The 24229-nt window shown below is 36.3% G+C and overlaps 1 protein-coding gene and 1 long non-coding RNA gene across 17 annotated transcripts in view; one reads left to right on the top strand and one right to left on the bottom strand.

The window, feature by feature from the left end:
* LOC143662176 (uncharacterized) overlaps window positions 1-15807 on the bottom strand; it is a 31000-nt gene extending 15193 nt beyond the window's left edge. Inside the window, exons 1-4 of one of the 2 annotated variants that reach the window (XR_013165208.1) lie at window positions 15582-15807; window positions 14233-14409; window positions 1287-1315; window positions 485-708 (exon numbers count right to left, since the gene is read on the bottom strand). This is a non-coding gene — a long non-coding RNA (uncharacterized LOC143662176). Of the gene's footprint in view, window positions 1-484; window positions 709-1286; window positions 1316-14232; window positions 14410-15581 lie in introns of those variants that run through there. The other variant, XR_013165207.1, reaches the window with a different exon arrangement.
* The window catches only part of DTNA (dystrobrevin alpha), a 383081-nt gene that overhangs the window by 128522 nt on the left and 230330 nt on the right, over window positions 1-24229 (top strand). The window lies entirely within an intron of this gene.

The raw sequence follows: 24229 nt of genomic DNA, 5'->3' as shown, positions 1-24229 counted from the left end.
AGAAGTGTCTTGGTAAGTAGGATAATATGAGGCAGACTAAAACTGATGAGGACAGAAAAGTGTCTTTTGGATTTTGCAATTAAGAGATCACTGAAAATCTTATTGGGAACAGCTGCAGTGTAGTAGTGAGGAAAGGAACTGGATTGAATTGGGGTGAAGAGCAAATGGGAGATGGAGAAATGGAGGCAGTAGGTACAGGACTGTTCTTTTGGGAGCTTGATAGAGTAAGAAGTAAAAAGAGAGACTGGTCAGTGGTTGGGGAGGGGGTGCCAATTGAAGGACTCTTTTAAATTTTACTTTCAAATAGAGTAGTTTCAACAAGTATTTTACTGATTATATGAAAGGGTCCATGGAAATGGATAAGTTGAAGTATCAAAAAGACATGGAGACTTTAGAGTAAAGTTCTAGAACAGCCCGAAGTGGTGCAGCTTGTTACAAACCAAGGTGCATATTGGTTTTGGGTTTGGCTTATGATAAGGTCAGGGTTCTCTAGAGAAACAGAACCAATGGGAGATACCTGTAAATATGAGATTTGTATGGGAATGGAAGAGTCCAAAATCTGTAGGTTGTGAAGCTGGCGGCTCCAAGAAAGCCCTCTCCTTCTTTCTCAAGCAAAACCACGAGTCTTCACCAGACGTCTTCCTCAGCCTTATTTGCCTTTTCTATTCATGCTCCTTGGGGTAATTCTCATTTCATAGCTTCAACCACCTAAACAAAAACCGCTTTTGAATCAATGTGATCTGGAAGAATTTCACAGGAGAGGCTTCCTGGTTGAAGCAGCAGTGAAGAAGTCTCTCTTCTCCTTTAAGTGTTCAACTGGTTGGATTATCTCATTGTAAGAGGTATGCCTTTGTTTATCACAGATGTAATCAGCTACAGCTGCAATCAACTGACTGATGATTTGACACACCAACCTTTGGTTTTTCAACGAGCCATAAAATATTTTTGCAGCAACCATCAGGCTAATGCTTTCCTGACCAGACAACTGGACATCATAACTTGGCCAAGTTGGCCCCAGAGCCCACTATCATATAGGGAACAGCAACAACAAAATCTCTATGTGGACTGACTGGATTGCTTTGGGGACTATTTCAAGAAAATCCCACTTACCAAAATAAAAATTCAGCTAGTTATTGCAAATTTCAGATAATGTTTCTTGAACAAGATAAGTAGATATGATGTAGTTAGCATTTGGTCCAGAAAAAATCTCCTGCTCTGCCTTCTACAAATGATCAGATAATGTTTGAAACAAGACTTCTTAAAAATCATTATACATTATGTGGTACCTGGGTGGTTCCATTGATAGAATGCTCGCCTTTCATGTGGGAGACCCAGGTTCGATTCCTGGACCATGTATCCAAAAGAAAAAGAAAAGAAAAATCATTATACATTATGACAATATACATTCAGCAGAATACATAAACTAAATCATGTGGTGACTGACGCTGCATTCTCAATAAAGAAATCAGAGCTAGCCTATTAAAATTTTGCATCTAACTTGATTTCAACCAGTGTGTTTTACCATCAAAAGAACAATTGTTATTGGTAAGTCATGCTTGTTTAATAAAACATGCCACTTTAGTATACATAACAGGGATAACATCAGAGTCTCTTGAAAATATGGAAGATTTTTCTTCTAAAATTGCTATGGCTTAGCAAATGTGGTTGTGTTTTCAGGCCTGTCCCAGGCCACAGGGTAGACATAGGGGCACCATTGGCAGGGAATGCACATTATCACTTGCCAGTGCAGGGTCACTGGCTTCCAATAAAGGGTGCAGAAACCAGATTCAGAAATCAGGATAAGCCTTGGGTGAGACCAGAAAGATGAACTTTATAGGACTTCTCATTTTGGTTACAAACAAAGAACAACAGAGCCCAATCAAAGGAGGGATGCTTACTTCCACTGTAGATTCATTAGAGTTGGATTATTTATTGGAAACTTTTCAGGCAGATTGAAGTAAAGTACCTTTTCTAATGAAAAATATATTATGACATTTTTTTTCTCATTTACTTAAAGGTCTTTGCTTTATCCTTCTTCTCCTTCTCTATCTGGTTTTCACCAACTAGTCACTGAAGTTCAGGGACATTGTATTGGGAGGACATTTTAGCCTTGAAACAGTAACTGCAATTAGACAAGTAGAGGAGCATAAATGGACTAATGCAGGACTTTTATATTCATTCATTCATTTCATTCAACAAATACTTTTGAGCATCTGCCATGTCGTAGGCGATGTTATATGTTCTGGCTGTGAGCCAGACAAAGAGACTGTGAGGAGGTTAATGGTTCAAGGAATAAGCACACGCTGATAAAAAAAAAAAAAAAAAAGCCATTGTATGTAGCAAAAAATGCAGTTACATCACTGAATGAAGCATCAATGCTGTTTTCTGAAAGTTGCATTTTAAAAATCACAGTTCTTCCAAATGTGTTGAAAATTGTCCTCAGAAGCTATTTTAACTTGACACAGGCGCAGCACTTTATAACAGGAAAATGCTTATTATTTTTAGCACCAGTGCTGAAAGCAGAGGAAACATGGCAGATGCTTTTGCTAAGCATGAGAAATGAATTTGAATGGAATTTTAATTAAAATTACTCAATAGCCTGGTGAAAGTTTTTCCATGAATGTCCAAGTCCCTCAAAATTTCTTACCACCTCTAAGAAAAGAAATAGTGCCATAATTTAATTGAGAGAAAGAAAAGGAAAAGAAAATGCTCATCAGTAATTGGTTGTTTCATGAGGTTTTCTTGAATGTTACAAATGAAAGATGGTTTTAATTTAAATTTTGCCAGATAAAGATATATTCTATTGCAAAGATATTAAAGTAAAAAAATTAACAATGATGTAAAATCTTATGCTGTGAACAGCACAACACATTGATATATTAACAATTCTATGAAAGTACCTATGACTATATCCATATCTATTTTTGCATTTTTGATATAGCCTCTGCCTCTTAAATGACAATACAACTGATTAATTTATATTTAAGTTTAGATTTGAACATTATTTTTGAATGAATGAATTAGGAAAGCACGAAAATGTTATTTTCTTCTCACATGCCAAATATCAATGCATTTTCTTCAGTTGTAATCATTTCTAACTGTGGAAATGTCTTTCCTTCAAAAAGAGGGCTATTGACAGTGCTAACATGTTGAAAGTTGAAACTTAATGGGAACTCAATTAGCAACTATCGTCAAATTCCTTCTAAAGGCCATGCTATCTTGGCTACTTTGAGGGTTAAGATGAATTAAATAGGACTTCTACTCATCCAAAGTTGAGTGTATACAGTGAGAAACAGCTGTTGCTAAGTGCTCTAATAGCGGAATAAATATCCAGGCTGAAAATACTGCTTGGGGTGGCAAGAGACGTGGGTATTAATTCCAACTGTGGCAATCCCTAAAATGATATGTACCTAGTGCAGTATTAGGGGCAACAGAGTACAATCATACAACATAAGATATGGCCCTTTCCTTCAAGGAATGCATCATATTCACAATAAATAAGGTATATATAACAATAGAATATTCAATAAATAAACAAAATATAGTAAAATGTAAAATTGTATGCAAAAGAGCAAAGGTCTTTAATCAGAAAGGAAAGGCTCAGAGAGTTCAGTAGAGGGGGAACTTGGTATCATCTGGGAAGAAACAAATGGCTTCTTGGAGAAGGTGGGCGCTGAGATGAGATGAGATGAGATGGGCTGGGAAGTGCATGCAGTGGCTGCAGAAGGAGCCACAGAGGAAAGGAACTTGAATTAGTGAAAACAATGAACAAAGACAGAAACCACCTACAGCTTGTTCGGTGAACTTCAGAACTTCAAGGGCTGGCCTGGCTGAAGTAGAAGGCCTCCTCTGGGGAGCACTAGGATAGTTTGGGTGCAAGGGCAGTCTAGGGTGGAGGTGGGCTGTGAACGCCACAGTGAGGAATCGGGACATGATCTGATACCAGCAGGAAATTCCCGTAACTTGTCGAGCAGCCGCATGACACACGAAAGCAGAATTTTAGAAGGATTAGTCTAGCAGTTATAGCTGTTCTGAAAATGGTTTTTTATTAAGTTTAACAGTATAAACAGTTTGCAATCTTATAAGCATAAAGCATAAGACAGATGTACAATGCTGTTATTACTGTAGACATATACAAAGAACTAATGAGTGTGTACACTACCCTAACACTTGTAGAAAATGTTCTGTAGAATCTTGCTGCTGAGACTGAGAAATCATTTAGTCGACCTGCTCTGCCATTAAGCAGTAGATGAAAACAGATATAATGTATTAACATTTGTTAAAGCAATGTGAGAGAAGCAGAATTGGAAATGCTCCATGTGAAGAAAGATTTATGCCCAGATAGGTCCTCTCTCTAATATTTTAGGAACCTTCAAGAAGTGTCTTGATATTGGGGAAAAAAAGGGGGGGAACCCTCCTTTTGCACAATCTTTAAAAAGGGAAAAATACCTCGGAAACTATAAACTGATCATTTCAACATTATTTCCCAAGAAGACTTTTGAACAGACCCAACAATTTACCAGCGTCTAGGAGAGCATTTACTGTCTGTCGTGATCCAGACCTCCGGAAAGGAAGTCAGGCCAGATCAGTTCAATTCCTGCCCACAACAGAGAAATGGACCTTGGTGCTAACGTGACTGAAATTTTGTATAAGATTTTGGGATCTATTCTACCTGGCTTCCTTTTCAGTACACTACCTGGATTTAATCTGTGGGTCTTGTGTGTGTACATAGCTGATGAGGGTTTGTACCCAGATATTACTCGGTGATTAAGTATTCACCATTATGGTGGAAATGTGTTTGTCTATGACTGTTCAGCTCAGTGGGTTAGAGCTGTGTGCTAATGGTGTTAAAGCAATGGACTTGCCCTCCAAGTCAACTCTCTGTGTCATGGAATCACGTACCAGCTGGGCTCACTCTTTCCCACCGACACAAAATGCATGTTGTTGTCACTAAAGGAGCCAGATAAGAACAAGGGAACAAAATAACTTCATCATTATTATTAGAAGAAAAATATCCCCATAAATTCTGCTTAGGCAAGAATTTGTAAGTGCAGATAAGTCTGCAGTCAATGAAAATGATCATCTCATTCAAAATACCTACTGCATCAAGAAAGCTGATGATTTAACTGACTTGAACCTTTTTTTTTCATTTGATTGGTCAAAACAAACCGATTCACCCTTGAGACCAGGAATATTTTTTGCATGAGTATATATGGTAATTGGGGAACCAAGAATCATTCCAATTGTAATTGTGTGTAAGATGTGTTTACTTTCTCTTGTCCACTTCTGAAACCTCCACTGCTCTCTTCAACCTAGGAGAGCAAATCCTTCCCAACTCCATTAACTCCTTTCCAGGCTACTTCTTTCAGGTCCCTCTTGGTTCTCATGGTATCTTTTTGTCTTGTTGTTTCCTCCTAGCTGGTGCCCACTTAACCATATAAGACATTAATTTTAGGCTTACCAGTACCAGTATATCTTAGAGATAATTGAGAGAAAGCATTTTCAATATCTGCAAATAGAATTGCTCTCAGGTTTCTGAGCAGTCATCACTGGTCATGCCCAATCCAGTGCCCTTTGCCTTTTGCTCCACAGGGTCATGGTACTCCCCCTTCATTTCCTCTGTCTGGGAAGGATGCGGTGCTTATTCTTTCCCAATGCAGCTTTGCTGATTGAGAATTCCGCCCCATGGCCCAGCCTCCCTTATGGACTTGTGCTCAACCTGGGCAAAATATCAAAGATTTTTCTTTAAAATCTTCATTCTGTTGCTTTATTAATGACTTTCCAATGCTGCTACTATTTATTCTAACATTAATTGCATTTAAGAATTTTCTGGCACATCCTGTCTGGTCATACCCTAATTCTAAAAATATAAATTCTTATCTTTAAGAATAACCCGGAGTTTTCTATACTAACTATTAAACACTCAGGTATTTCTTTAGGTCATTTCTATAGCTTTTATGAAAGGCATATAAAACCCTTCATATGCATTACTTTTCTGCCACCCAATATGTGAAAATAATTTTATTTTTAATAAAACAGCAAGTTAAAAAGATAAAGGAGCTCTACCTCATGAATCTACTGAAATGTTTTTAGGTGATTTGGTAAAGGATTCACATATTCATGTGTTACAGTGATTTCTTTTGATACTCTTTTGCCATAAAAATCTTCAGATATTGCATGAAATTTTATGAAGAAAGCTAGCCATCATGTTAGCAATCCATTTAAGGAAAAAGACTCATTTCTCTTGGACTGTGCTTATACAATGTTCAAATTGCATTATGTTCTTTGAGATTTTCTTTTTCATTGATCCAGATAAATCTTGCCTGATGCCTTTTCAAAGAACTGCTTATCAGAGAATTTCCAGTAATCTTCTGGCATTGCAAAATTGCATATCCCTGGATAACAATTTTATTTGTTATAATTATAAAGCTTCAAAGTTCCTAATGCAGAAAGACAGCTGTATAAAGTATTATTGGCTGCTTTGCTTTCTTCCTAGCTCTGTATTTCTCCTTTGTTCCTGTTTGCCACACTTGTTAAGCATATAATTTCAAATTGGCTGTGACACATTATACCTACTGTATTCATAGTCTACAAATTATTTAGCATGCATAATATTTATAAAGTAATGTTTTTTCACTAAAAAATGTTAGTCATTTTATCTTATCTAGTACCTTCTTCTTAGTAACACAAATAGTTTCATGTGATCTTATTAAATTATAAAGTGACATATCATTAAAACATTTTAGCAGTAAAGTTTTATTTTCTTCTCAGTATTTATACTACTTCATTTTTTTCTTAATAAGGAACAACTCAATTCTCATTGTAGCTCAATTTTCGTTTCAGCCAAACAGAAAAAACTTACCACATTTTTATATTAAGAAGCAAACATTATTTTTCCAGTGCTTTGAACACGTTTCTCATTGTTAATTACCTTAGAAGCCCTTTCAGCTAAAGCGACACTTAGCAAAGGGAAATCTGTTAGTCTGAATTCATGTTGTTAGACCTGAACTAAGAACCAGTGTGGGACTTAGGAATTCAGAACTGGTTTTATTTTTAACTTTTTTCTTACCTTTATTTTATCTTATTGCCCTTATTTTTCAGATTCCTGATGAGTAGAGTCAACTTTTTGCATAATTCTTTCAGTCCTAACTCAGAGGGGCACTAGTGTTTGATCCGGAAATTCATCCAGCATGCTACCTGCCCTCCTCAGCTAGGATTTCTTTAGAAAATTATTGACCAACTGTGACAGTAAATCATTCCAGGAAAGTGTACAATGTCCCACTCACCTGGGCTTCTGAGACCAAGGCCATTAGAAGCCCATGGTCTCTCCAACCTCATGCCCCCATGCCTACTACCCTTGGTCAACCACAACCAACATAGGAACTCAGGTCCTTCATTCTGTCCTGGACTTCCATCTCCAGAGACAATATCCTGCGAACCTCCCTCTAACCCTTTCCATTTTGGCCTGACTCCTGTTCCCTTATCCCTTTATGCACACACTGTCACTTTCATCACTAAACATTTCTCTGTCTCCTGCCCATGCTGGAAGCCTGCCTGGCTTCCGAATACAAAGCTTTCCCAGGAGCCCTCTCCAGGGAAGACTGCTTATTCTTCCTCACCCTCTCTGTCACCTTGGTATTTCTCTCCCTTCCCAAAGCAGTTTCCAGACCTTTCTCTACCTTTGTTGGGTAAAGACCCCCTGTTGGGGTTTATGACATCCACCTTAGCTTCTCTCTACTTCATTGGTAGGTGAGCTCCTCACCCTGCACATTGAAGAGTTTAGAACCCGGACATGGTAAACCACCATCATCCTCAATGAGTTCCCAGTTGGGTGGGTGATCCATGGCTACTCTAGCCTCCTTGGGTCTTGGCCTCCTTATGTCTAGTCATTTTCTCCACGCCTACTTCAGGCACCCAATTCCAAGCCATAGCCAGGACCTTGTAGCCCCAGCTTTTCTGAGTTTCTGAAATCATAAATCAAATATTCACTCCTATATCTAACCTTCAGTTTTCAAATGGTCAGTAATAATCATGTTTTACAGGACTTCTGGGAGGTCTAGTCAGTGATAAGAAAACAAAGAGCCCAAAATGGTGACTGGAAAGATTTGAGAAGGGGCACAAGCAGTAAAGTGACTAGTTAAAAGGCATTTTCATTTGCAACAGAGAAGTTCCCGAGAGCCTGGACGAAGGCTGTAGCATAGAAAATGGGGAACGACATCAGTTTCCAGAGGCGTGAATAAGATAGGATTGGCAGGATTTAGTAAACTTCTTGGATTTCAGAAGCAGCAAGGAGTAGAGGCTGACTCCCAAGTGTTAGAGATAGCTCTAATAGAGCTGGAGAGTTGGACAGACAGATGTTAATTTTAGGTATTTCTAAATCAGTCTGTTCAGAAAGAAGGTAGATATGTGTGTTTAGCATTCAGAAGAGAAGTCAAGATAGGAGATAAAGCTTGGAAAATTATCAGCACCTAAATGTAATTGAAGTTATGAAAATTGATGAAACCACCCAGGGACAGTATGTAGGATCTATGAAAAGGATAAGGCTCTGAAAATCCCCAACATGTTAGGAGTGGTTGGGAGGCAGAGAGTTAACCACAGAGGCAAAAAAGGAAGAGAATGATTACAAATTATAAATAATGAAAACAATAATAATAGCTAACATACTATTGAGTGCTTACAATTAAAAGGCAATTTTGGTAAGTACTATATATGAAGTACAGGATGGTGGTTTCAAGCTCAGAATGTGACTCCCTATGCTGGGGTTCAAATCCCAACTCTACCGCTTACTAGATGTGGCCATTAGCAAGCCACATAAACTCTCTCTCCTTGTTTCTATTGTTTAAGCATAATAATCATACCTAACATATAGGGTTGGTGTGAGGATTAGAAGGGTTAATGCACCACATCAAATGGGGCCTGACACTTAGAAAATATTATGTAAGGGTTAGTAGATATTTTTATTATTACAGTTTTATTTACTTTTCTAACTCTATGAGGAGGTATGATTATTATCCACATGCATTTAAGTGAGGAAGCTTAGATTGAGAAAGGTTCAGGAACTTATAGAAAGTAAGTATTGGTGCTAGTATTTGAAAGGGGTCTGCCTTACGAGGAAGCAGAAGTCTAGAACCAGGAAGAAGGAATGTTGCAGAGAATAAGAAAGCTAATAGTTTTAAGAAGCAGAGATAAATAAAATGTGGTTTATACATACTGTGGAATATTATTCGGCTATAAAAAGGAATGAAGTTCTGATACACACCACAACAGGGATGAATCTCAAAGATATCGTGTTGAGTCAAATAAGCCAGACACAAGAGGACAAATATTTTATGTTCCTGCTGTTTTGAAATAATTAGAATAAGCAAACTCATATAGTCAGAATCTATATAAGTCACCAGGGGATGGGGTGGGGATAGAGAATGAGAAGATAAGGCTTAGAATATACAGGGTTCCTATTTGGAATGACAGAAATGTTTTGGTAATGGATGGCAGTGATGGTAGCACAACATTAGCAATGCAATAAGCAGCACTGAAATCTATATCTGCATATGATGAATAGGGAATGTTAGATTGTATATATGAAAAAAGAATAATTTTTTTTTGAAAAATCCATGAAACTACACTATACAAACAGTGACCCCTGAGTTAAACCATGGACTGTAGTTAATAGTACTATTATAAAAATGTGATATCATCAATTGTAACAAATATTCCACAAAATGTAGGGTTTTATTGTTGGGGTAGTATATGGGGATCCTGTATTTTTGTGTTTTGTTTGTTTGTTTGTTTTTTGGGAATCCTATATTTTATGCACAATTGTTCTATAAACCCACAACTTCTCTAAGAAAGAAAGAAAGCAGGGAATACCAACAGTGTTAAATGCAATGAATTTGTCAATGAAAGTAATCCTTAGGTCATGTTCTTTTATTTCACCAAGTTAAACAGCAGCAACAGAAATTTTAATAAAGAAAACATGATTCTGAGTTTGCCACTAACTTGAAGCTGGGAGTTGAGCTACCAGGAAGCCAATTTATACTCTGAACCTAAACTCCTATGTCCAAACCTGGTCCTCAACCAAGGATGACTGGACTGCGTGATTTACTATCACATCAATGCAATGAAATAATTGGATTTATCCTCACATTTAGTGAGCCATTCTCCTATTAAGAGGTAAAAAATTGTGCACAGTTTATTTAACCCCTGATTTATTTTAGTTTGAAATCCATACTGTATGAGCATTGTGTTGCATTGCTTTTTATCATACTTCATAGATCTACTAATTCTCCATTTTGTGGAATTGCCATTTTTTTATGCTCCATCCCTGATGATCTTCATTTATTCAATAAACAACATCTGTGTCTAGAAACATTTTCAATCCAATATGCTTTTAATTAAAGAAAATAGAATTTATGTAAAACCTCACAATAAAGATTTTTAAGTTTATTTGCATCAAAGGCAAAATTCTTGGCATTACAGTCTTCCTTTCTTCTTATGTGATGGCACAGACATAAATGGCTTGTACATTTGAGACATTTTCTGTCAATTTTTCTTTACCAGTCCATGCAGCTTATGTTCCCTTTGTTAATATAATTTAAGGGGAGGATCATGTAGAAAGTAACCCACGTAGTTTCTCTTGCATCTCTGCTCTTTCTAATATGATAGCTTCAAACTATGCCACTCTGCTTTGTAGTAGATTCCTCCATAACTCGGAGCACTGTGCCTTATTTAACAGTTCCCTGGTGTTATTTTGGAAAAGTCATCTGCAGAAAATGCCAGATCTCAGCTTGAACTCTTGTCCCCTGTCAGGAAGAATCTTTCTTTCAGCAGGATTTCTCAGCTGTTTCAAAAATCATCCAGTGCCTTACTAGTAAAATTTATTCCTGTGAAATATGCCAACTGTAGCTTACCCTAATTGTTCATCCTAAGAGGTTTAGAGGCAAAGTCGTTCATCAGAGAATTTCATTCAGGCTTCGTTAAAAACTTTCTTTATGTAGAAATCTTCATTTCAATTCACTAAATATTTTCTGTTGATTTTATATTTTAAATTGCAGATTTAAAATATAAAATCATGGCATGCATGGGTGGTTCAGTGGTAGAATGCTTAGCTTTCATGCAGGGGACCTGGGTTCGATTTCCAGACCATGAACCACCCCCCTCCAAAAAAAAAAAAAAATATATATATATATATATATAATCATGCACAAAATATAGACTTTCCATATACCCACCCCCATGATTAACATTTTTGCATTAATGTAGTAACTTTGTTACAACTGATGAGAGAATATTGTAATAATATACTGTTGCCTGTACTCCATGGTTTACATTAGGGTTCGCTGTGTTATACAGTCCTATGGTTATTTTTGTGGTTTGTTTTTTTTTTTAACTTTGTTCTGACAGTATATAGACCACCCAAAATTTCCCCTTGTAGCCCTATCCAGATATATAATTCAGTGGTATTCTGTTGATTTTTGCCTTACCATTTTTAACATATTAATGCTTACTTTCATTTTAATCAGTAAAATGAGATTTTCTTTATCCTTTAATGTCACATTTGGAATTAATAACAATAGTCTTCTAAATTAAGAGCATATTTTTTGTGATAATATATACAGGACATGTCTAAGGTCTGGTGTGTCTTATAGCATTTTCAATTCAATATGCTTTTAATGAGAGAAAATAGAAATGACATAAACTTCACAATAAAGATTTATAAATTTCTTGAACTTGAGATGAGATGTGGACAATATAACCTCTAGAGATTTTGTTTTTCATTCTTTGTGGTATATTTTTTATCACCTTTTCTTTCTAAAGGACATACTTCAATTGCTCAAAATGCATTTCTGTATATTTGCTATTCTTAAACTTTTAGTGTCAGGACCCTTTTATGCTCTTAAAAATTACTGAGAACCCCAAAGACCATTTTGTCTTAATTTTCATTCACTAAATATTTTCTGTAAGTGTCTTACATTAATATTGACCATATTAGAAATTAAGACTGGAAAATTTTTAATTTTTATTTATGAATTTTATAAAAATAATAAAACTACATGTTTTATTATAAATAACCTCTTTTTATTGAAAAGTAACTATACTTTTAATACAAAAATAAGTAACTACACTTTATAAGCAAAAACTTCAGTGAGATAAGTGGCATGGCTTTGCATTTTTGCAAATCTTTTTAATATCTGCCCTAATAGAAGTCAACTGAATTCTCATATCTGTTTTTACATTTAATATATTACAATATGTTATTTTGGTTAAAGTATATGGAAACAATCCAGCCTCACACCGATATATAGTTAGAAAAACCAAGGGTATTCTCATATCCTTTTCAGAGAAAAAGAAAATGGAAATTCTTCTCTGATACAACAGCTAAACTCTAGAAGTGGTTATTTCTTAAAGGTGCATTGCAACATGAAATCTGAAGCCATGTCAATGAATTTGCTTGGTCCATCACATTAAAATCCATTGTCTGTTGCAAACTCTGTATGGATTTTCTTACTCATACGTGATTTTATAACAGAGAAACTATGATTATTTAGGCTTGGTTATTTTGCAGATATTTTTTCAAAAAAATATTTATAGTTTATCAGTCATTCTTTCACTGAAAATGGTATCCCATAAAAGAAGCAATTAGTCCACACAACTTGAACAATTGCCTAAGTGCTTTATATGTAATATATGTCATGTATTATATGCATATATAATATATATCATATAACATGTTATATAATACATAGTACACAAGTCGGTGTGCATCACCAGTGGTTTATGTTTACTTCCCATTTTATCACACAGTATATGAAAAAGACATATTCGTGGGCTGAGATTTAATAGAATTAATAATTTTTACTGTTAAAGCAAGACATTCTTAAGTGAAATGAATTGGCCTTTTTTTTTTAATGCTATTAAAACTACTGGTGCAGCTACTGGTAAAGTTCCCTCCAAACTTGCTGAGCTGAGGTCCTCCTGGAAGCTCTACACATTACTGCTTTTGCACCATAGTCCAAATGGTAACATGTTACTATTGTTATGAAATTATGAAAATTATTTTGATCTTGTGGATATCCTGAAAGGGTCTAGGGTCTCAGGGGTCCATGGGCCCTACTTTGAGGAATACTGTGGTACATAATGCCTCTTTCTCAATTTATCTTTCCTGTTTTAAAGCTTGTCCTTCATCATCCCACAACTTTTAAGATTAGTCATTGAGTTACAGAATCCAAAGTTATGACTATGCCGTAAGTGAGAATATGCAATTGTCGAGTAAAATGTGCATGATTAGTATTGATTAAAATGAGTTTAGCCACAAAGCTATACACTTTGGGTGAATTTTATGGTATGTGAACTATATCTCTATAAAGCTGTTAAAAAAAACATAGTCCATTTTATTTCTAAGAGCGACATAGTTTTTTACATTGTGCAGATAAACTATAATTAGTTTTTTCCCAATCCTTTATAGAACACATGAATATTTTTTTTTACTGTAATTTCTTGCTTGTAGAAGTAGAGCTTCTGAGTCAAAAGAGTGTTTGCAAAAAAAAATAAAGTATTTGCATTGAAATGTTTAATGCATGCACCTTTAGGCATAAAAGCCTATCAAATTCATTCCTACCAGCAGTATTTGGGAGTTTTTAGTGTCCAAATGTTCACCAACAATGAATATAATGAAGCATTTAAATATGCCAGTATGCTAGTCAAAATTATATCTCATTTAAAAGTTAAAAAAAAGGGAAAATATATATCTCATTTAAATTTGTATTTCTTTGACTTAAAGGAGCCTAAGATGTCTTCCCTATTACTTTGAAAGAGCTCTACTTATGGAAATTAACCTGCTCTCGACAAATTAAAATATTTCTCCCCCCAAAAAATGAGTTTAGTAATTTGCTAATGGTTTTGAAAAGCGTTAGGAGAATTTTATGCTCAAAGGATACTTGATAGGAGACCTCATCATTGATCCCAACTCCTAGGTAATTTCTTCTGAATTCAGCCCAGAAAAGAGGGATGAAAATGTTTGAGACCTGCAGGCTGTTTAGAAGCCTTCAATAAGGCTTACTAGATCTAAATAAATAAATGTCATATTTACTTACATAGTCCCCTGCTTACTTAATTGCTAATATAGTCTCCGTAAATTATTCTAAGAGAACTGAAGTGGATGGAATTATGCCCTAATGTTGTGCCAGGAGCAAACAAATTAGATATATATCTGCAGTTACCCCAAGCATAATTTACCTTTGCCTTACAGCTAGTCACTGTTGCTCTCGGTGGCGTATTCTTTTAGTTACTTCAGGCAACCAGGATTTAATTAGGTACAGTGCATTGTTCCCCTCCCTTCAGTCCTTATCAAATCCTTCAGAAGTATAAAGTCACTCTCCTTACCTAATGAGATGCTGCCCATATAGGGGGAAACTGCAGGAAAAAAAATAATATATATTTACACTTCAGAAATGGAGGAAGAAAGCACCCCAAAGGAGAACATAAACTTCTAACCAAAGTAAATTAGGTAATTAAAATGCCCCTCCATTTGGTTCTCAGATCCTATTAGACCAGTAATTTGAATAAGTCTGAACTCCTTGCCCCACACCCTCCAGCTGAGGGTATTTTCTCTGAACAGCCTCATATGCAGGGTTGGAGTAGCCAGCGGTTTACAGATGCAGAAACAGTTTTCTCTCGAAGATCAACTCCTCTTGTCCAAGTTCACAGACATAAACTTAGGAAACCACTAAGCAGTTTATGAAATTTTACAGTAATAAAAGTAAGTGCAACAAGGATACTCTCATGGACTAGTTGCCCATTCTGTACTGCAGACAGATGTAGGAAGGGAAATAGAAGTTTGCTTAATAAGATTAATTAATTAATTCAGGGGAAGGGGCATTAGCTGGATCATTCAAATATTTGAGAATATTGAGCTAAGTATATACTTCCATGGCAAAAGTAAATTTCCCATCATTGTCTTCTGCATGTGGATTAGTCATTACCATTTTTTTGACTGGGCGATGGAAAGAGTAGGGTATAGTGGCAAGAGCAGGGATTGCCCATTGTCACCCAAGTCCCAGGCATCCGAGTACCACTTCTTACTGCTGATTGTCCTTAGATTACTTGGCTTCCTTTAGCTAAGGATCGTCTCTGGAGGTTAAATGAGGTAATGGATAGGGGACACTTAATAAGATGTGTAGCATATGGTATGAGATAAGGAAGTATTAATTCTCATTCTAATCTTGTTTTGCTGTGCTTCTATTACTGACTCCTATCCTCACTGTCATTCACACTTTTTTTTTCCTTTAGATCTGTTAATACTCTAAGTGAAATGGGCCATGGTGGCTCAGCAGGCAGAGTTCTCGCCTGCCATGCCGGAGACACAGGTTTGATTCCCAGTGCCTGCCCATGTAAAAAAAAAAATACTCTAAGTGAAGTTATCAGTTGAGTCTGATAAATAATGTCTCTTATTTACTGAGTGCTTGATAGATGCTAGGTACTACATTTACTAAACTTTCTCATTTACTCCTCACAGCAACCCTGTGACAATGCTATTTCCGTTTTATAGGTGAGGAAACAGAGATAATGATGTTGGACTAACTTACCTACCTGGTAAGTGGTGGAGCTGAGACTGGAATCTAGGCAGCCTGATGTCAGAAACCATGTTTTTAACCATTCACTCTACACAGACAAGTATTACTTTCCTCGACCCATTTTTATCTACAAGGGGACTTTGTATACCCTTGCTCAGTTCATTCTGTGTTGATTTGTAGTTTAGTTCTCACAGGATATCTTATTTCCTACATTTCTAAGTTCTGGTAGGGACATCCTACATCCTCTTAAGTCATAAGTATATATTATGACTTAGTTTATGACTCTATTTTACTTAGTTTGTAAAAACACAAAGCTATGGCGTTCGTGCTGTCCATGATGAAAATAAAAAGTTTATTCCAGTATGTGAAATAATTGGTTTGAACAATTGATGCTGACATACAGTCCTATTTCAATGAGTATTTTTTGGTCACCTGCCAGCTGCCAGGCATTGTTCTGGGAACTGGAGATACAGCCTAGACCAGGATTTCTCAGACTGGGCACTGTTGACAGCTGGGGCTTTTTAAGTATTTGCTGTGGGGCGCTGTCCTCTGCGTTGTAGGATGTCTAGGGGTGAAGGTATCACTGGCCTTTAGTATGGCTTGCCCTCCTTCTGCAGTTGTAACCAAAAATGACTCCAGATGTTGCCAGATGTCCCTTGGGAGAGTGGGATGGGCAACAAAATCGCCCCTGATTGAGAACCACTGGCCTGTCCCTGCTGTCATGGTGCTTACAAATAAGTGGACTGAAAAAAAGAAAAGGGGACAGATAAATGATATAATTTCAGGTAATATCAGTGTAAAATGCTGAGGAGTGATGGGGGAGTGGCCAACGTAAGTAGGCTAAGCAGAGACTTTAGCCTCCAGCCTTCCTCACACCCTGAAACACTGCTCAATCACTCCCTCTGAATTAGCAGATGGCATAGTAATGCAAGCACTCGTTCCAGCAAAGATTTGGGGGGGAGGGGGGTCTATTGGATTGAAATAATTCATGCTCAAGCTATAAACATGGTTCTCTTTAACCTTCTCCAGCCCCCAGAATGAAAGAAAAGCAAGTTGAATTCAGAATTGGTCAAGGTGTTTGAGCTCTCCTTATACCCATTCTTTCCCATGTGATCTCAGCATCTCTTTCTACTTGGAGATGAAGGGCAGATAGAAAGGCCACCTGACGGGCCGGTCAAGTTCAACAGCAGAAGCTGTGTGACCACCGCTCCTGCCCCCCAGCTCTGTCCTCATGGGGACCGCAGCCTTGTCAAGGAGCCTAATAACCACGATGAGGACCTCCACTGCTTACTCACAGGCATGCACTCATTCATTTATGTGTTCATCCCTTTGATACATATTTATCTAATGCTACCATTATCAGGTCACATGCTACGTATAGATGCCCACCCCTTGGTCCCCCATCAGTCTCTCTAGGCTCCTTGTCTTGTGCCAGATTCCTTGGACACCATGCTTTGCCCCCCTGCCTAGGTCTCCCATTGTTTGCAGCTAAGCCCAGCCTGGCGTTTGCCTCACCCACATGAATAATACAGAATCTAGTTTCCTGTCACATTTGACAGCCTACCCCATAAATGGCCACTTTGTATTTTCTTATCAAAACTTTAAAAATCTATCCTTAAAACAAAGATTTATTTTTTCCTGTGGACTTCTGGCTTCCTTTTGCTGTGTATGAAGGACTGTTTTTTGATTTTTTGTCTGTTTATTTGTTATTTTAGGAAGGAGCTTGAAATTGTATTCAGGAACATCAATTTACATATCTATAGGTTGGGGATAAAGACTTCAGTAATACCCAATGAATCAATGTAATCAATCATTATAAGAAATGTTGCTACTAGTGAAAATAAATGTTAAAATATAAACTTACCCAGATTTCTAGAATCTAGAGTTGATGATACATAAATATAAGGATAAGTCAGAAATAATAAGCCTGTTTCTGTCAGTCAAATCACAGGATGTCAGAGCTCTATAGAACATAGTAGTCATTGATCAAATCCCCATTCCTAAAAATAATTAGAACTCTCAATTATATAATAATTAACAGTATTTATCCACTGATTTCTGCATATCCAATTATGAGCTTGGCATATGATTGATATAATTTAATCCTCTCCAGTGCAGGGAATTCACCACTATCCATAGCAGCACAGGAAGTTTCAGAGCGACTCTAAATTTTAAGGGAATTTTCAAGTTTAGGATGTCCAGACCTTCTCCCCACTTCCTTCTTGTGCTTCTGGAACGTGACAAAAAGGTTCTCTATTCCACATGAGAACCATTTGAATATTTGAGAAAAACAATCATATTCCCCTTAAGTCTTCTCTTCTCCTGGTGAAAATTAATAATAAAATATTTCACCAATTCATCCTCTTATAACTATAGTATGGGACTCTTTTTGGAGGAGCGCCTTCAGTTTCTTGACTCAACCTTCAAACCCCCCATTAAATATCACCACCTCTAAAAGTGTGGCCAGATAGATATTGTGTTTCAGGTATGAACAGGCCTGGGAAATGCTCTCTGTGATACTGTATTTTCTTTTAATGTAAATAAGTTGATGCGGAAGACCGAAGCTTGGAGAAAGGGTAGGGAGGTGGAGAGAAGAATCCAGAAAGCATTGTGTACCAGCGACTCACATTTAATGTAAATCATATTACATAGTTTCACGTCTGCTGAGGGTTAAATAGTCTTCCCTGAAAACAGTCACTTAGAACAAAGTCCTGACAAAACTTAACCCTCAAAATGGGCATTGACATTGTTCCTAGCATGGTACTATAAAGGGATTGTACTATAATTAGAATTCCTGTTTCTTAACTTTAGAGCTGCCTAACAAGTAATATATATTAATCATCCACTGGATATTAGGTACTGTTGGAGGAGGCAGAAGCTTTCCAGTGAAGGTCTCACCACATTCTTTGCCCAGCAACAGAGTCCATGGCGAGCCCCTGAGTCATCCTGGGAACCCTCTGGGGTATCCTGGAGCAGAATCAGGAGTAGCCCTGAATGATGAGATCGAGGATAGTTGAAGTTGTCCTGGAGTCCCCCTTAGCGGGATGCCCAAATCCACCACTCCCAGTATAGGCAACACCCGTGCTCTATATTAGGATTCCCTGGGCCGCTGAGAGCCCACTGATTTAAGGGCGAGCACCATTCTTCACTATTTAAAACTCTTGAATTCCATTCATGTACACAATCTTATCACCTTAGTAGAGGGAACTCAATCTCCTAACAGCAAAACAGCTTGCACATTCCCTTTTACTTCATGCTGGCTTTCCTAGGGAATCTTGTTATCTTGGCCCCCAAGATATGTCTCTTTGCTTACAGAACTGCGAACACTCCCAGAAATGCTGGAGCGGTGCTGCTTTGTCCCAAGCTTGTTGAACACTAACCTGCGTTTGTGCCAGAAACTAGCATGCCAGAATCCAGCAGCAGGCTGTTGCAAAACATCTCTGGGTATCAGGTTGGGGAGGGAGCCTACAACTGGAAAAAAAGAAGGGATTTGGTGACTGTTCCCGGTAACATTCTGTTAATCTGGGGACACTGCCAGTCTTCTGAGAGTAGAATGAATATGTGCCTTAGTTCAGAATGGCAAAATGTGTCATGGTGCTTAGCTTCTCTGGGCCCCTCTTATGCTTACCACTGGTAATTCTGACCAAAATCAGAGCCCGTGATTTCTCATCCACGGTGGTAAAACATGTGCCCCATATATTTTAAAGTATCGATATTAGAAGAATAAATAATGTTAATTTTAATTTTCAAAATTATCACTTTAAAAAGTATGTGATTTGCATCAGTGGGTTCCTAATTTGGGACAGGAATCCATAAGAATCACTCTTAAATGACATAGCCCATCCCCCATACCTGAGTTTAAACATAGTTTGTCTAAAAACCTACCAACAAAGGGCTAATTAGGTTCTGATTTACCTTCATAGCCATACATTTCTTATATTTAATGATATATCTTTACTCTTTATTATACTCTGCAGAAATTTTGAGGATATATTCACTGGATGAACCCAAAATGTTAGCCAAAAAAGCATCAAGGTCCACAATTTATTGTTTAGGCTATTGTCAGAGAATATCTGACCAATTATTCCAATTTTGTCCTTAAACATATTTTGGATAAAATGGTAGAAGCTATCTTTATCTTTCCTGCTCCATATTTTAGGGCTAGTTGCCAATATGAAATCCTAATACAGTTACTATTTTATAATTCACAGCAAATCAGATTTTATATTTCTTGATTACATGACCCATTATATCCTGTACATCATTAATCATCCTCTTTAATAATTTATATACCTATAAAAATTGTAAACTCCTGTAACCATAATCTAAGTTTCTGGAACAAATCTCTACCACTCATCAAATAGTACATTTTTCTTCAACTGTATTTTAGATTATTTTCTCTAAATTACCTTTCACTCTTATTATGGCCAATGTGATTATGAAAATAGTAAAAAATAGGAATACAGCAGATATTTGATCCACAGATAATCCATACTTATTTGAGTAAGTAGTTTTAGCCTTTCCTTGCCAAACCCAGCTTTATATCCTTCCATTATCCTACTCACCCTCAAGTGGAAGCTGAAATAAGCAGTGCTAATACTATAGAGAAAGAAAGGAGAAAGAGGGTCCAAATAGCTTCAACATCAAATGATTCATCGAGCATGTAGGATTTGACTATATTATTATCATTACTGATTAGTTTCAAGAGGATGTTTTTGTCAATTAATTATGTATGACTATAATCTTTGCATTTATTAGGTGTAGTTTATAGAAAATAAAATTGCATGGCAGATAATAAAATAAGTTTTAAAAGATTTCAGTTGAAACACAGTCATCGTTTCAAAAGCTTTTCTGAAATGACAAACATTGAAATGTCCCCTAAATCCTAGTAGGGAGCTAAAAGGCTTTTTAAGGATTTGCAGGGATTTAAACATCTTAAGCAACTTTAAGCCCATTTTTTGAGTTGCAGGTTTGGTTTAGGTATTGTTGATTTGTGAACTGGTAATTAACCAGAATGTTCTAGAAACACACCATTTGGCACCTTTATCATCTGAAAAGAGCATTACTGACTTTTTCTAAAAACTTTCAGGAAAAGAAAACCATAATTTGCAGTTCATTTCAGCCAGGCTGTTTTCTTCAGCCTAATATGGATATAAAATGTGTCTGGCATTAGAGCTTCCTAGCATTGCTGCAGCTTGCCAGAATGTTTAGACCTTTGCACAATGAATCCTTTATTACGGTAAATATAAAAAGACATAATATTCTAAACAGCTCATCAAATTCCTTCTAATGTTCCTTGTGCTCAAAAACCTCTTTAATGTATACTAAATAATTGAATTTATTTGCAAAATGGTAAATTCATTTTTTTACTTGTTGCCCTTTAGGAGTTCTTAGTGCACACTTGTGAGGCTATGAACTGGATGCCTTAATTATGAGAAATCGGGATTTTCAAAAAGCCAGGCTCTGTCCTGTAAATTCTCATTGTGGAGGATGCCCACTGGGAGGGGGTGTGGCACAGTTAAACAAAGGGTGTGATTTTAGAGGTATTGTATGCTCGGCCCAAATTTCAGCAGTTCTAAATATTAAACCTTGGTACAGTGAACCCTGATTATACAATATAGGATAGTGCTCTTGACTGTTAATAAGATTTGCATGTAGTTTCTTGAGACTGTTCGTGAAATTGACAAAGGCTGAAAGTGTTATTTAATCCCACTCTGTAATGTGGGCAGATGATTGAGAATTACTGTTGACTGAGGGAAGAAGGAAATTATTTTAGGCTTTGTTAAAGGGATATTAGCTTTGGTGGTATAGCAGGCCCTCTCCATTCCAGGTATCTCGGTTCTCAGAACAGTCAATAGTATGTTTTTCTGTAGGTAGGAATTAGAGAATAGACCTCAATAAGGGGTCAGATTACAGGGATGGTGTGTCACTGTGCTGGGCTCATAGGTTGATGGAAAAGTTGCATCAACGCCAGGAATGGGCAGGTGTTCCTAGACCAGGCATGTCAGCAGGTATCTAAGAAGTGCTGTTGGAACAAATGGTGAGCCCCTTGAGTTTCCCATTGTGTCTTTTTTGGCAACCTATTAAAGAAGAAACAAAAAGTAAGTTGGGTGCTTTCTTAGCTGTGTTGACTTTAGAATCCTATTTACTTCATTTTTGATTCCTTGTCCTAAGCATTTTGTGAAATATTGGGCCTCATTTATCAAAAGAATCTAATCCAGGCCAGGAAGCAGAGGTGGGGACAAACATTCCTGTCCCTTCCCGTTCATGTTCTTAATTGCACAGGATGTGATAAGTGCAATGACTGGATATTCACTCAGTTGTATTATGTTTTGGTTGAATATTTTGAGGAATGTCTGCTTTTCACCAACCCTTAACATACAAAGGAATTTTTTTTAATAAAGGAATATTTATAAAGTTCATGGTATCAGTGACTTCAGAAGGACCCAAATAATACAACATAACTCATCAGATGATGAAAATTCACAGGGAAATAGTGGGCACATTACTTATATTCCTATGTCTTTTTGCATATGCTAAACTCAAAAATTATTTATGATTAGGATTACCTATAAGCTTATTTTCAGATATAAACATTTCAATGTCATAGTTTTGGGAGAATGCACGTAGTATGAAAAATAACAAGAAACCATACATGTCATATTTAGCAGTTTATTGTGAAAAACTGTATTTTATGTCCAGGATTGATTATGTAACATCTGAAAGCCAATTTGAACTATTAGGCAAATGACATAAATTCACTTGAGTAATAATCCCCAGTATTTTTTATTTATGTTTTTAGACCAAAAACCACTATTTTGTGTGTGTGTTTCACAGTGCCATCAAACCCATTTGGTAGAGTTGATTCTTCTCTTTTCTTTTCTTCCTTTTTTTTTTTTTTTTTTTTTTGATGAACCAAAGAAGGTTCTATTCTTTCTCTGGACATATTTAGATCATTTAAATTCCTACAGTCATTTCCAGTTAAAAAGTAGTGTCAGGTTAGTAAGTAATAATTCCAGTTCAAAGTAATAATGAAATTTTTCAAATTTTATTTACGAAAAAAGCTTTTCTTGTTACCCTAAGTTGATCTTTGGAATAAAATGCACCTTTCATGGAAAAGGAGATATGGTAAGCTTCTTTCTTTATCAGAATTACTCTTCTACACTTCCTCATCTATGTTGCTAACTCTGTTTTTAGTTCTTCAAGGTTCAAAGAAGGGAAAAGAGAAGATTTATGGGCGGCAGAAAAGGTCTTGCTTTTCTGGTAAAGTGGTGGTGAGACCCTTTGGGCTTGGCCTGGCACTTACCTTTGTTTTATCTTGAGCCCCGCCTCCCCCACCCCCCACCCCCCACCCCCCACCCCCAGTATTTTCTATTTCCATCCTTATAAATTTTGCCAATTTCTTCAGTTCAACTGTTCACTCTTTTTTAAGGGGGTCATTTCTTAATGACAGAGGGGGTCAGTTCATCCAAAGAATATAATAATTTTAAATGATTGTGACTTAAAAACAGTGTCAAAATACATGAAGCAAAAACTGATGGAATTACAAGGAGAGATAGAGACTCTCTATCTCTATATACACAAATATAGAGATTTCGATACCCTTCTCTCACTAATTGATAGGAAAGTAGGCAGAAAATCAGTAAAGATATATATACTACTTAAAAATACTGTCAACCAATAAGTAAACAACAAAATATGGATAAAAAAATAAATAAATAATGGGGGGATAAGGAGTAAAAATAATTGGGTAGATTGAAATACTAGTGGTCAATGATGAGAGGGTCGGGTAAGTGGTATGCGATATACAGTTTGTTTTTGTTTTTGTTTTTATTTCTTTTTCTGGAGTGATGCCAATATTCTAAAAATGATCATGGTGATGAAGACCCAACTATGTGATGATATTGTGAGCTGCTGATTGTACACCAAGCATGGACTGTATGTGTGCGAAGATTTGTCAATAAAAATATTTTTAAAATGGCACTGTCAACCAACTTGACCTAAATAACACTTGTATATCAACTGATGAATCTACCTTTTTTAAAGTGTACATGGAATATTTTTCAAGAGAGATCATCTTCTTAACTGTGAAAACATCTCAAATTTAAAAATTCAAATTATAAAATTGTATTCTTTGATTAAAATGAGATTAAATTTGAAATAAATAATGGAAAGTTTTCTGAAACATCTCAGTGTATTTAGAAACAAAATAACAAACTTTTAAATGACCTTCGTCCAAAGAGAACATTTAAGTGAAAATTAAGAAGTATTTTAATTTGAAGAAGACCTAAATTATCAAAGTTTTAAAAATTAGTATTAAAGAAGTTGTAAATTTACATAAGATACAGGATTTCTGTGCACAACCCCACTACCAACACCTTGCATTGGTGTGAAACATTTGTTACTATTGATGATAGCACTTTTTAAATAATTGTACTATTTTTTAACATTAGTCACCTTTGTTACAGTTGATGAAAGATTATTAAAATAGGTGTATTGTCTATTATTTACACTGGATGTATTTTTTCGATATACCACCCTGGTATTCCCACTTTTAATTAATATCATATATTTGTTATAATTCATGGAACAACAATCTTATACTTGTTTTATGAAATATAGTACATCATTTACAATAAAGTTGTACATGCCTATGTTTC

The sequence above is a fragment of the Tamandua tetradactyla genome, chromosome 18 (assembly GCF_023851605.1).
Source record: "Tamandua tetradactyla isolate mTamTet1 chromosome 18, mTamTet1.pri, whole genome shotgun sequence".
Taxonomy (NCBI): Eukaryota; Metazoa; Chordata; class Mammalia; order Pilosa; family Myrmecophagidae; genus Tamandua; species Tamandua tetradactyla.
Note: the sequence above shows the minus strand (reverse complement) of the source record. Positions and strands in the feature narration are given on the sequence as shown.